This window comes from Gadus morhua, chromosome 22 (assembly GCF_902167405.1).
Source record: "Gadus morhua chromosome 22, gadMor3.0, whole genome shotgun sequence".
Lineage (NCBI taxonomy): Eukaryota > Metazoa > Chordata > Actinopteri > Gadiformes > Gadidae > Gadus > Gadus morhua.
The window spans coordinates 21,603,651-21,619,009 of record NC_044069.1 but is presented as its reverse complement, the minus strand read 5'-3'; positions in this window follow the sequence as shown (position 1 = coordinate 21,619,009).

The following is a 15,359-nucleotide window of genomic DNA, read 5'->3' as shown; positions in this document are numbered from 1 at the left end:
GAAATTTGGCCGTGATGATGATGGCGCTGATGTAATAAAATCTCTGTTTTATTTCACTTATCAGCCTAATGTGACGGCAGAGTCTCTGTCAGCATGTGCGCGGAGCTGATCGTCAGGGAAGTGTTATGAGAACCACGTTATCCACTCAGTAGATAAAATAAATTAAAATTTGGTTTTGAAATAGCAAATAGGAGCTGAGTGTCTTTCTCCATTGATTAACAGGATTAACCTGGAGTTTAAATAGTAGTCCATTAACAGACCGACCTTTTCTGTAGTTTGGGTCAAACGGGTATATTTGTATACATAGACCGCGGAACCGGGCGGGCCAGGGGGGCCGTGGCCCGGGTAACTTTTTGAAATGATTATTAAAAAAATAAATGAATGTTGGCCGGCAAGTTTTTTTTTCAACTCAAAACCTGTCGACAAGATCAAACTTAAACACAACCCATGCTGTAATAATTTAATCAAGCGTATTTCTAAACCAATATTGTTCACGTCACACGTCATGCATGAATGTTGCAAAATGTAGACCTATAACTGCAAAGCACTGAAAATCGCGCGAAAGAAGTATAACTAGTGATTGTGGTAGACTGCAGAGATTGTTCGTGGCGTGGATTGGAATATCAAAATGAAAAGGCACAAAACCATTTTTGAATATTTCAAAGGAAAACAAATAAAAAGCGCAGCATCATCTGATGGGACAGCTGTACCCCAACCTTTAACTGTGGACCACCAACCAAGCAACAGAGGTACACAAACTTCTGAAACTTTTTTTCACCATCCCAGTCAGTACGGCATCAGCAGAGCGTTCGTTTTCCACACTTCGTCGACTGAAATCATACCTCCGATCCACAATGACACAATAAAGACTGAATGACTTGATGAACTGCCATATTCACCGTGACATTCTGGAGGACATCGACATGACAGCCATCGCTAAGGAGTTCGTGCAGGCCAATGACAGACGCAGGCAGGCCTTTGGGAAGTTGTAAGCGTAGGTCAATGGTTTTATTAGCACCGCCGTGTGCACTCTTCTTTGTTCAATGTTTTTATACTGCATTGTACTGATACAAGTGAGTTTATGTTGAGTTAACATCTTACTGTGGTGCTTTTGTTGTGTATTGTTGGCTGATTGAGCATTTTATTCTGCACAGTTGTGTGCTGGCATGTTGTGGGCTTAAGTCATGACCATTGATTCATCTATGTAGGCTAGCCTTCTGTGCTGTGTTGACTGTTTTGGCAATTTGCGCACTTCTGTGCTGGCATATTTTGGACTTGGGTTATTAGTGTTGTTGGCTGTTTGGACATTTAAAATCATCCTGGCAAAGTGATGTGCATCCGCATCCTCTCTCTCTCTCTCTCTCTCTCTCTCTCTCTCTCTCTCTCTCTCTCTCTCTCTCTCTCTCTCTCTCTCTCTCTCTCTCTCTCTCTCTCTCTCTCTCTCTCTCTCTCTCTCTCTCTCTCTCTCTCTCTCTCTCTCTCTCTCTCTCTCTCTCTCTCTCTCTCTCTCTCTCTCTCTCTCTCTCTCTCTCTCTCTCTCCTCTCTCTCTCTCTCTCTCTCTCTCTCTTTAGTACTGGTACAAGCAAGCAGTTTCAGTTGCGTTACCACCGACCACCGATACCTTTCTTGTGCATTTTATTCTGCGCTGTTCTGTGCTGGCTGACGTGACTGATGGCATTACGTGCGTGTCCTCGTATACCGTGCATAGCCTTGGCTATGGATAATGTCGGACCTAAAATGTTGGTGACCCCCTCTTGCGATTGTGGCCCCCAATAGTTCAAACACGTTCCGCGGTCTATGTTTGTGTATATATCCTGTATAGGCCTACAGGATATATGTATCCTGTACCGACTGGAAACATCTTCCTAATAGTTTTATATAGCCTTTGGGCAGGGCATTTAATATTCAGTTAATGACGAAGTCCAGCACAGTCGTACACTAGCCCTTTTTCTGTGTGGACAGTGTACTTAGAATTAATTGACATTTCTTTCGCTGTGAGGTCTATCGGAACTGAAAGGGGTTCCCATTTCGGCGATAGGGATCTGGGGCTTTCAGAGTTACAAAGGGAGCCGCTTGTCAAGGTCTAGCCTCCTTTCAGACCTCTTGTAAAGCCAACAGGAGCAATCCCCAGGGTGCACTGCAGGTGGTCGTTCACTGGACATCTGACAGCCTTAATACAGTTCAATTTATTATTATCAGTCGAAAATTATCATTAATGTGTCAAAGGGTTAATTATCAAAGGGTCTATATATCTATCTGTCTATCTGTCCGTCTATCTATCTGTCTGTCTGTCTGTCTGTCTGTCTGTCTGTCTGTCTGTCTGTCTGTCTGTCTGTCTGTCTGTGTATCCAATGCACTAATTTACTTTTGTTGCATCATTCATAACAAGCTATACATCTTTAACTTACCAGAACAAATTTATTAATTCTATAGAACTGGTACGCTTGCCTTAGAAAGTGAATGGGCGTTTACTCAAAACGCTTTACAGCTTTTGGTGTGAACGCACAGTTATACGGTTTGGAAGCCTGTAAACCTTTGTACCAGGCGGCCTAACATTATCTGCAAAGGTTTTATTTGTTTGGGTGGGTTTATTAGTGTATTTTTCTTTCTCAACAGTACAATTGAGTTGACTCTAGCAATTAGCGCGGAAATGAAATGTCACTCAAAGTAACCAGCGCCATCTAGTGACTGTAGGGCACATGCAATTACAATTAGAGAGAGCAATGGCCTCTCGACTACGAGGTCAAATGCAATTTTCATAATGAAATGTATTTTGCCTAAATTGAATGCATCCCAACAGTTTTTATCTCTCAATCTCAAAATTGCATGATATAAGGGCAAATGAACCATTATCATCATACCCACTACTGGTTCCGGTCTTCACCCATATGTGAACGTCTTTTCAAATACGTAGGCTATATACCTTAGGAATGAAGATAGAAGTGTGTTCTTCGAATCTGATGGGCACATCAACTGCTTCTCCATTTTCTGCATTAACTGTAAATGACACATTTACCCAAACTTAACAACTTGTGGAGCCAGTTTGGATCAATGATTTCATTAGGACGATATACCCCAGTGTAGCTTTCCGCTATTTAACCATTCTCAATGGAGTAGAGGTCGATCCGAAGGTCTGGTCTGCTCTAATTTAATGGAGATGGATTCTAGACTGGCTCGCCCTCTCTCCCTCTCTCCCTCTCTCTCTCTCTCTCTCTCTCTCCCCCTTAGCTTATTAGCTTTCCATGGCACTCCAGTGGCTGGGAGAGAGTATCATGCTGCCGGTTAGGGAACCTGCTAATGAAGGTAACAGTCATCTTCTTTTCTCCTTTGGTAAGTTCTGATTCACTGACTTTTCTTATTTTGATTGTAATGGCTTTTTGTTTGTTTTACAACAACTTGTTTTATTTCACTGGATGACTATTTCATGTAATTTTAAGTTCATGTCCCTTTTTTATTTTTAAGAGTTTTCTTAGGCTTGCCTTTATTTTTTTATTTGTTTTGACTTAATGGGTCGTACCACCACCATCTTTTCCATGGAATTTTCAAAATGAAGCTCCTATGAGAAGAGATATGTATTCTTGCAGATGGATGGACATCATGTCTGAATGAATGAACCATCCAAGAAAAGAGACACAGAGAGAGCCTTTTTTTTTCAATTCGTTTTTGGTATCCATGCCATTCTAAACACACAACTGGCACAATGGTTGTGTGAAAAGTAATGTCCGTGATGGAGCTGCATGGCCTTTACCCACAACCCAGTGTATCCTGGTGAGGGTAACCCCCTCACCAGAGCTCAGGGCTGCCTATACAATGTGCACTCCCATTTTGGTTCTCTGCCAAATGAGCCCTGCTGCCCTCACTGCTCCCAGTCGTTCTCTTTTGCTTTCTCTGTCTGTCTGTCTGTCTGTCTGTCTGTCTGTCTGTCTGTCTGTCTGTCTGTCTGTCTGTCTGTCTGTCTGTCTGTCTGTCTGTGTCTCTTTCACTCTGGCTCCCTCTCACTTTCTCGACCCTCTACTATGATACTATACAGCTTATATATCCAATGATGTAAGACACTATATAACCATTGAGCCATTCTACAACGTATAATTGCACATACTACTTACTTAGTATTTTCACATACTACTTACTTAGTATGTACTTACTTACTAAGTACTTCAATGTGTTTGGTTGTATGTTGAATAAAAAGTACAGAGGGTAAAGTAATATTGTCAAATGCGGAACTGCCCTCAAAGTAGAAGATAGACCTGTTCTTGTCTGACCACATTTCTCGATACACTGCACACACCTTGCTTTCTGTTTTGAAGCAATGACAGGTATGGCTGAGGAAGCCAGACTGGTCCCTCAATACCAAGGTGACAGGATGTGAGCTTCCATCGGGTCATTGAGGTTAAGCTGCGGGTTTGTGCGGTTTGGAGCTCACCCTGAGGAGAGAGAATGGAGAGAGAGCACAGACGAGGGGAGAGTGTGTGTGGGTCTGCTGGAGGTGGTCAGTGGGTGACGCTCGGTGCGCCAGCTGGCCGAATGAGGGAGCGAAGGGTCCATTGGGAGTCACTATGGAAACAAAACGTTAACACACATATACACAACACACACACGCGCGCACACACTCACACACACACACCCCCAAACACATCTCTCCTTATCCAGAACACCCAAGGTCTGTTCTCTTGTTGTCTCGGCAACACATCCAGTTTGGTCCGTTTTCCTCACTTGCACTTCAAAAAAACAGGGAAGAGGTGCCAGGGGACAGACAGACCAGTGACTGACTGATGGACACAATCACTCTCACACACACACTGAAATTCCCGCACGCACGCACACACACACACACAGCACAGCGAAAGCCAGACAGATATCAACCATCAAACCAAATATATTTTAAACAAATTACCAAAAATGGAACTAAACGAGAGAGAGAGAGTGCACAAAGAAGCAGAGAACGCTGCATCTAGCAGCTCTACCAGCATGACGCCAGGTTCTGATGGCCGAACGCCAAGCCAGCCTCTTCCAATAGGAACTACCAAATTTTTTTGGAATTTCCAATCTTTATAATTAGTTTATTAGAATAAATGTCTGCAAGTATCTTACTCTAGATTTAGCACTTGTGTGTGCGTAATGTGCGCGAAAGTGGCAGATGCCACACTTGCAGTCTGTTATTAGGAGCATTCTGTAGAAGATTGCAGAGAACAGTAATTAGTTTGCTCATAACTCTGAGAGAAAAAAGAGCGTGATATTGCTATTTGAAGTCTGAGAGCTGTCATCGTGGAAGCTTACCACTTGAATGACATGGGTTCACTAAATGCGTGTTCCTAGAATGAAATCAACTGTTTTTGCACTTCAGAATGAAACTGAACATTAACATTTACACAAGAAAATTAATGCTAGCCCGGCGTTTAACAGTTCCTTTGTATTTGGTTATTTGACTACATCCAACTGAAATATATTTAAACAAGAGCTATGGCAACGGCTGAATTTTATCTATGCCAGGTGCTTTTCGGGGAAGCGAGCAAGGTCAAAACAATCGGCGGTTCAGTCAGTGCAATGAAACGATATTAAACTAAATTGCTATGTTTGGTGGAAATGTTTAGACTCGCAGTGTCCTGCTGTGAGTGCAGGGACACGCGAACAAACATACAGAGATACATACACGTAACCACATCCACACAATCACAAACACACACACAATAACACATACCGACATGCACACAAACATGCTCACACGCACACTATTGGCAGGCGAACACAGCATTATCCAACCCAACCGTGAGTCACAGCCAAACGAGCAGGGCCCCTCTCTGAAAGGCTCCAACGGGGGGGCCTCAGTGAGCACAGGCCCCTCCACACATGCTGCTTGCTGCCGATAACGCCTCTGGAACCGCGTCCTGGGGCCCCACGTTACATTCAAATGTTCTTGGGGAATACCTCACTTTGAAAGGCAATTTCAACATTTGCCACCAGCTTCATAAAAGCCAAAATACAGAAAACAGGGCGGGATGGTGTACCATTCCCATCTGAAAGGCTCTGGGTTCGATCCCCAGTGTACACAGCCTGCCTGTAGACATCCCCAACCCCTTCCGTCATGTCATGCAACTGAATTCACTGTGAGTCACTTTGCATGAAATTGTCAGTAAAAGACCGACATGGCATGACATGATGATGATAAATGATTTGGCACGGTTAGCGGGTAGCAGGCAGGCAGGCAGGACCCAATAGCAGACAGTTCAGGTTAAGGGTAATTTATTAACGCAAAAAGGCAAGGAACACAGAGAACACAGGAGACGCCGGTAACACCGGTAACACAGGTAACACAGGTAACACACAGGACACAACTCACCTCAAACCACAATGATCCGACGAGGAACAAAGGAAAGACAAGGGCTTAAATACCAAACACAGGGCACGCAACGAGGGACATCTGAAACACATTAGGGGAGGGAGCAGTAATCACACAGGAGGGAAACTTGACAGGACATGTGGGGAAACAAGACAGGGATACCAAAGTAAAACAGGAAACACACCAAAACAAGACAAGGAAACAGACAGACCATGACAGTACCCCCCCCTTAAAGGTCCCATGGCATGAAAATCTCCCTTTATGAGGTTTTCTAACGTAAATATGAGTTCCCCTAGCCTGCCTATGGTCCCCCAGTGGCTAAAAAGGTGTTCTGCTTGCCTTTGAAAAAAATGGAGGCTCAAGCGCTCAGATTTTGAATGTGGTCCAATATGTCGTCATAAAGGATCTAAGATCCTCTCCTTTCTCTGCCTGGCCCGCCCAGAGAATTTGGCCCGCCAATGAGACACGACCGTGCGAGCGCCACATGTGTGTGTGTCTGTGTGTGTGTGCGTGTGATTACACACAGTGTTTGCTGTTGAAGTTATGGCGCATAACGCGTCAGTTCTTTGACGTCTCTTGTTTTTCCACAACAAGTTGGGGTTATCTCAGCCATGGTTGAGAAGGAATTGGGGGAAAGGAACTTTGGCTTTGACTCCCTGAAGTATGAACTGCGACATGCTGCCTGCCACCGGTTGCCACGAGGCACCACCGCCGCGAAGCACCACCAGCCGGCAGCGGGCAGCCGGCAGCAGGCAGGGTGCGGTTCAGTCTACTTCAGATTGATGTGGAAGTGGAAGAACCAGAGACGTCGGAGAACCCGACGAAGTTGTTTGTGATTCATAATGTCGGCTGGAGGCGCACACAGCTTGGCCTTGATAATATGTATTATATGATATAGATATCTATGTATTATATGATATTATTTAGATAGAGCTCCAGGACTGTAACGCAATTGTTGTACACGCTGTTGGTGTTATGGCGCATAACATGTCGGACTCACGTCTCTGGTATTTCCACAACGAGACTCATAGTGGGGTTTATCTCAGCCATGGTTGAGAATGAATTAGGGGAAAGGAACTTTTGCTTTGACTCCCTGAAGTACATGAACCACGACATGGAGGAGAAAGGGATTGTTGGCCTCGAATGTCTCCCGCTTGAGCCCCGCTTCCCGCTGCCGAGGGACCACCGCCTCTGCGCTGCAGGAGGCGGTTGTGCCTAAAGGCCGATATATGCTCTGTTTTAGACGTAACGCGTAAGCACGTAAGATACATAACCCCCCCTTGCGCGGTAAAATATCCCCTCTTACGTGCTTAAGTGCGTCGGCCCAAATTCCTGACTATGCGACTAAAATACTACGGCCCTACGCAGCTCGCAAAGACTGTGATTGGCCAGCTAACCACATCCTTTCAGGAGTCTCACATTTCCGGTTTTACAGCATAATAGCGCCATTTTTAAAAGGCCGTGACAGAAGCGAATGAAGAATTTTGAAGAAGGAGAAGAAGAAAACACAAGAACGAATTATGATAATTATAAACAGTACCGCGGGAAGTAGGGGTGCTGTCTGAGGCCCTGTCTTATCACAGAAAACGATTATTTCTAAAAACTCCGGCCAAAGTGGAGATTTCTGAAAACGCCGGTTATGTGTTGTGTCAACGGGGAGAAACGGGATTTAAGGTTCTGAAGCGTCACATTATGCACCAGGAAATGCTTAACGTCATGTGAGCGCCCGCTGTACCGTATTGGTCCGAATATAAACACAAACGCGACCTATGTTTGGAAAAAAAAAATTTGAAGACCTGATCTTGTTTTTATAAATAAATAAATTGTATTCATTGAAATAATATACGAAAATTAAAAGGCATAGAATAAAACACTGCATTGCCACTAAACAGTAGTGCAAATAGGCCGTACTGATGTGTACACAAAAGACTATTCCTGACACTCCTCTGCCCCGCTGTGTTCGCTCTGGCTGTGGTCGCTCCGCACTGTTTCGGCCCGTGGCAAAGCGGGTCATCGTCGCTGCTGTCCAAGGCATTTTGAGACGCAGCATTTATTTAATGCTCATATGACCTAGTGCTGAAAAAAAGTTATATGAAAAAGTGTGAGGGGAGCGGTGGCGCGCTAAACTTGCAGCTGGATGTGAACCATGGTGTGAACACAACGATCGATTTTCGACTGTGCGCGCATGCACTGGTGTAATTGAGCTGCGGTGCTATATATCTTTTTTATCAATGTAGCGAGTTGCGAGTCGAGTCCAGGCTGAGTTCTTTTTTCCAGCACCCCCTGCTGAGAATACGTTTCCGCGGCTATGATTATAAATATAAACAAGCCAGCGATTTCCACTTCCACGCCCACAGATTCGTTCGTTGCTCCCCCTACTGTTCTGGCGGAGAATCCCCTTGCAACACGCGCAATCCTTAAGGAACCTTACGGGAACCGTAAATCAAAACTTGTCTAAAACAAGTCCCTTGTGTAAATTACGTGCTTACGTCTCTGCGTCTAAAACGACCCTAAATAGGCCTTAAGCGCTGACCGCTGCCAAGGTGGTGTTCCCTCGGCAGCGAGGCTCCGGCGGGAGACAGACGCGGTCAACAATCCCTTTCTCTTCAATGTCTTGGTTCAGTCTACTTCAGATTGATGTGGATGTGGAAGAGATAAGTAATAATATATATTATATTATATAGACATCCATGTATAATATTATATTTTTTTAGATATAGAGCTCCAGGACTCCCCTGTGTTCTAGAATATTAACAGAACACGGCTAAAGGCTGTGTGCGCCTCGCCATACACCACTGTAAACAGAGCGCTTGGTACCGTGGATGCAAGCTTCTCAGGGCCACACCCCCACCCTCCTCCTTGACTGCCCTCTCTCCTCCTCATTTGCATTAAAGCTACAGACACCGAAATGGCGCATTTGGGGAAAGCTCAATGTGCGACTGGCTCGTTGTGGCTGTAAATCTGCACCACGGCTGAATTTCGTGAACGTCTTCAAAAACGGTGTTTGGGGCCTACTAATATCTATATTAAAGCATCCATAAAGTAGCATGCCATGGGACCTTTAAGGGTTGACTACCAGGCGACCCACGACATGCAATAAAAAAGAAAGTCAAACCCAAATAGGTTGGGTGGAGGGGAGCCAGGAGGAGGGAACCAAAGAAAAAATGGACTGGGGCAGAGCACGGGGTGACCAGCTGGCCAGGGAACAGGACTGGGCAGAACGGGGTGACCGGCTGGCCAGGGCACAGGACGGGGCAGAACGGGGTGACCGGCTGGCCAGGGAACTGGAGTGGGGCAGAACGGGGTGTCCGGCTGGCCAGGGAACAGGACGGGGCAGAACGGAGGGGTGTCAGGCGGGTGGCCAGATAATGCACCAGCGCATGGCAGGGAGCTTCAGGCAGACGGCCTGGGGGGCAAGCAGAGGCCTGCAGCGGCGAAGACGAAGACGAGGTAAAGGGCGGACCCCTTCTGGAAGGTCTGGAAGGTTTGGAAGGCGAGACCCCTCTGGAAGGCAAGGTAGAGGGCGAACCCCTTCTGGAAGGTTTGGAAGGCGGGACCCCTCTGGAAGGTCTGGGAGATCTGGAAAAGGGGCAACCTCGGGAAGGAGTGGGTGCAGGAACCGGACAGGGCTCGGGGACCGGAGTCAGCTCAGGAGCTGGAGAGTAATGTGGAACCGGATGGCACTCCAAACTCACCACACCCACTATGATAATCCGTAAGGCAGGAGGAGGCTGGTAGCTGGGGCCGGGGGCAGAGGCAGGAAGCAGGAGACCGGGTGCTGCGGCTGAAAGCAGGAGCGTGGAGGCTTCAGACGATCGCCAAAGTCCGATTGCAGTGGCATATAGCTCTCAGGCAAAAAAACTGGGGTTGAGAAGCTTGACTGCCCACTCGGGTAAGGCACCCTCCAACCCGGGCATTGAAGCAACAGCTCTGCACGTCGGCCCCAACACAGCCTCCAACTCGGAGCAAAAAGAGCGACAGCTGGGGCAAATGATGGTCGGATCATTCTGTCAAGGTCAGCGGGGGGCAGGCAAGCAGGTAGGACCCAATAGCAGAACACAGGAGACGCAGGGAACACGGGTGACACGGGTGACACGGGTAACACGGGTAACCACAAACCACAATGATCCAACGAGGAACAAAGGGAAGACAAGGGCTTAAATACCAAACACAGGGCACGCAACGAGGGACAGCTGGAACACATTAGGGGAGGGACCAATAATCACACAGGAGGGAAACTTGACAGGACATGGGGAGAAACAAGACAGAGATACTAAAGTAAAACAGGAAACACCAAAACAAGACAAGGAAACAGACAGACCATGACATGATTTTTGTATTTCTTCAGTCATAAGGGACACAGCTGCCTGGTTCTTGCATTTGATTCATTTTCATGAGATCCTTTTGCTAGTTTTGCTTCCTTTTTTCATTCTCCACAGCAATGGCAGGTTCTCTCAGAAAGCACCATTTAATTTGACTTCTTTTGTATTCAGACAAATGTGAGAATTGCTTTTTATTCCTTTGTAGCAGATGACACACAGACACACACACACACACACACACACACACACGTGCACACAGGACCGCTGATAAAAGAGCAGACCAGGCCGGTCTTATTAAATCAGAATTAATAACTTGTTTTTCCCCCTTGCACTTCTTCCTGTCTCTATCCTGAGCCAATTAATTTAACATTCATATTACAATAGGTTATTTTCCACTGGCCAAGCAAGGCTGTCATGTTGCAAAAACAAAAATCATTATTTCAGGCTCTGTTGAAAGATTTCAGTCAGTTTAGTATATTTCTATGATGGTTTGTAGTCATACTATTTGTCGTAATCTGACCTCTCGGTCATCTCATTCTCCCCTCTCAGTCATCTCATTCTCCCCTCTCAGTCATCTCATGCTCCCCTCTCAGTCATCTCATTCACCTTAGCTCCCAATGTTTTTCCACCGGCCCCTCCTTCTCCTCATCTGCCTGCCTGCCACTATCTACTCATCAGTCCAACTCTCCTCACCTGTTGCGCTCAGCTGACTCAGATCATTAATCAACCGAGCGCTACGCCAGTGATGCAGAGGGCTGTAATCCGTTCCTCACGACCTGTTCAATCCCCTTCGCTCTCCAGCCCAACACCTTCGCCTCGATCAACTTCTTCTGCGCTGTCTGGTTCCCGTCAAGGCTTTGGATGGCCGCCTTATGAAGACAGTCACCCACCAGAAGATGCCTATCTGCATGCTCCTCTCTGGCAACCACCATGAGACTGTACAGTTCAACATCCTGCAGTCTCCGTCATCATAACCCCCATCTTGACTGGACCACTGGGGCTATCCTAGGTTGGAGCTCATCCTGTCATCAGGTCTGCCTGAAGCAAGCCGCCGCACCCGAGCGGACCACCAGTTCCAGCTCCGCACCTGACGTCCCGCGGAATACCTTGACTTCAGGGAGGTGTTCAGCAAGGCCAGGGCTACCTCTCTTCCACCGCATAGACCTTACGACTGCGGCATCGACCCTCCAACCTGGCTCTGTTCCATTTGTGTCCACCTGTACTCCCTGGCCGCCTCTGAGAGAGAAGAAATGGACTTCTACAGGATAGAGATCACAAGAACCTGGAATATATCCAGTCCGCCAGACATCTTTACTCTCGGCAGGCTCTTCCTCACCCAATTCAACTTGACCCTCCGGCCGGGGTACCGCAACGACAAGCCCGACGCCCTGTCCCGGCACTTTTCGGAGGAGAAGGGGGACTCTGCTGGCACACCCTCCAGGATCCCGTTTGGTCGCCACACTCACCTGGGACCTGAGGTCTGAGGTTTTGCAGTGGGCCCACACCTCTGTGGATTTCGTCACCTGCCAACGTCCAGCAGCAACACCACCATACTGACGGTGGTAGAGCGCTTCAGTAAGATGGCCCACTTTGTGCCATTACCCAAGCTCCCATCGGCCAAGGAGACTGCCCAGCTGCTGCTGATCCAAGTCATCCGGCTATAACCGGGGCCCCCAGTTCGCCTCGGTCTTCTGGAGGGAGTTCTGCTCACTCTTAGGGACCACCGTCAGTCCTGTCCTCAGGACACCATCCCCAGGCGAACCGATCGCAAGAACCGGGAGATGGAGACAGCCCTTCGCTGTATGACGTCTCAGCCCTGGTCTGAGCGCCTCTTGTGGGTAGAATACGCCCACAACACATGGACCAGTTCCGCCATGGGCCTCTCCCCCTTCCAGCCACCTCTGTTCCCGGCTCTGGAAAGGGAGGCTTCCTGCCCATCGGTCCAGGCCTTCATTCACCGATCCCGCCGGACCTGGGTCCAGGCCCGGGCCGCCCTCCTGCGAGCCCCAAAAGGTCTGGCTCTCCACCCGGGACCTCCCCCTGCAGTTGGGATCCAAGAAGCTGGCCCCAGGGTTCATCGGGCCATTCAAAGTGGAGAGTCATCAATCTGGCGGCTGTGCGGCTCAAGCATCCTCGGCTCCCGGGAGCCGAGGAGTCTTTGACGAATATTAGGCCTTACCGACTGTCTGCCCGCCTACGTGTGCTGCATTCAGGTCCTCTTCCGATCCATTACACTCTTACTCTCCTACACTACTTTTTTGGGTAACGAAGTAAAGTAACGCATTACATTTAAAATATTGCTAACTACACTACTTTACTAGACTATTATTACTATTAGTAATGTGCTTTCCTGAAGCCATGTTTGCCTGCTTGTAAAGTTCTGATCAGTTGTGGTGCGTGCATGCGTGATACCTGTGTGTCTGCAGCGTCTGCTTGCCTCGGCACGTTGCCATAGAGATTGATTTGAGTGACGTAGCTGCTTGTGCGAAGGAGTGTTCAAGTGTTGGAGTGCGGAAGCAGGTGACACAGAATGACAGGCTGGTTGCAGGGTTCATTGTAGAAGACATGCTTCCTCTGTCGACTATTGAATCGGCCAGATTTAGAAAAATACTAGATAAAATACCTGCGACTCGCAAGCCAACATCCGACAGGAAAACATTTTCCCATTACCTGAACAAGTGTTATACCGACATGGAATCGAGCTCAAAATTATTTTCGAGTCCTCCCTGGATCATGTGTCCAACACCGCAGACATTTGGTCCTCCAGCAACAAAAGTTACTTAGGAATGACGGCGCACTTGATAGACAGTATTACTTTAAAACTTGAGAAGGCTGCTCTTGCCTGCAAGAGGGTGAGAGGAAGACACACTTACGATGTCATAGCTTGCGAAATATATCAGGTTCATTCAGCCTTTGGACCACATAAAGTAACAGCATGTGTCACCACCGCTTAAGTGCATTTTAATTGTATGAGATAAAGTGACCTTTTTATATTTTCATTGACCACTTAATTTTTGTTCTCATGTTTCCCAAAGCCTGTTTTTTGTGTTGCTACTGATTGACCTCACCATAGCCTACTTTATCCTGTTGTTTGTGGATTTTACAGTGAGGCATTTATTTGTGCAGACAGGGATATTGATCTTTCATATGGTTTTATGCTATTTTGTATAGATTCATACAATAAACACTAAGTGATGATAGGGCTATGATGTTTGTCCATGTATCTACAGTAAATTAAGAAACGGGAAAGTAGAGCAGCAGGTAGTGAAGTTACTTTTCAAATGCAGCAACTAGTAAAGTAATCTCATTACAATTTACAGAAGTAACTAGTAATAAGTAACTAATTATTTTTTTTGAGTAAATATCTGAACACTGATTACACTGTTATCATTCATTTGAACGCCTTATTACCTTCAAGTCAAATCTCAAACAGGAGTAGGCACACTGCTGTAGAGCTAGTCCCCCACAAATCCACACACGCGCGCGCTCAGCACGCACATTTGTCACGCTTACCGCCTGTGCAGCAAAGCGCAGGGTCGTCTGCGTGACGGCGGAGATTCATGGCGGTGCGGCGGGAGGCGAGCGAGAGAGATAACCCTTCATCTGTGCACATTGGTCATCAGCCATCCAAATGTCAGGAGTGTGGTGGAGATAATGGGGAGTAGAGGATGGGGGCGGGGGGGGGGGATGATAGAAGCGAACACCTGTCACCGTCTGCAGTCGTGGGCCGCCTGTTGCAGACATCCGCTGTGTGCTGCCGCTGAATGGACGCTTCCTCAGCAGAGCGGTGACCTTGTCGCAGGAGGAGTCGCAGGCTGCTGGATGGGTGATAACTCAGCGTCCGGTGATGCTCGCCCTGCAGTGGAGAGAGAGAGGGTGCGCATGGCGCAGCTGGGGGGGTGGTCGACCATCCTACATACTATCTGCCCCTGTATCTTACAGCCCCACTCCAAAGGCTGGTGTCCATTACTCATCGGTCTCTCTCTCTCTCTCTCTCTCTCCCCCCCCCTCCCTCCCTCTCTCTCTCTCTCTCTCTCTCTCTCTCTCTCTCTCTCTCTCTCTCTCTCTCTCTCTCTCTCTCTCTCTCTCTCTCTCTCCTCACTTTCTTCTATTTAATACTCATTAATTACAAAACCTGTCTCTTTCTCTTTCTCTATCTATTTTCTTGTCCCAGATACTCCTTATTTTATTATCCGTCAAGCACCATTTTAAAATGGCCCAATCATTCATCTGTTCTTTCTTGCTGACTGCAATGGTCTCAGCCCCGGAAATCCTCTCCCTCAAACACTCTCTCTCTGTCTCTCCCTCTCTCTCATGTACTCTTCCACTTTCAACTGTTTCTCTAAAATTGTCTCCCTACTTTCTGTAAAGAGCTGTGCTATTTTCGTAGAAACTCCTTTCCTAAACACCACTCTCTCTGTCTCTGACTCTCTCTCTCTCGGTCTCTCTCTCTCTCTGTCTCTGACTCTCTCTCTCGCTGCCTCTCTCTCTCTCTGTCTCTGTCTCTGACTCTCTCTCTATCTCTCTGTCTCTGACTCTCTCTCTCTCTCTGACTCTCTCTCTCCCTCTGTCTCTCTCTCTCTCTGTCTGTCTCTCACCACACATCCCCGAGGCGGGTGTGGGGTTTGGAATGTGAGACCAGGCTCCCAGGGCAGAAGGGGGTCACCCGATCTACTGCAGCAGATGAGAAGGGACGTTT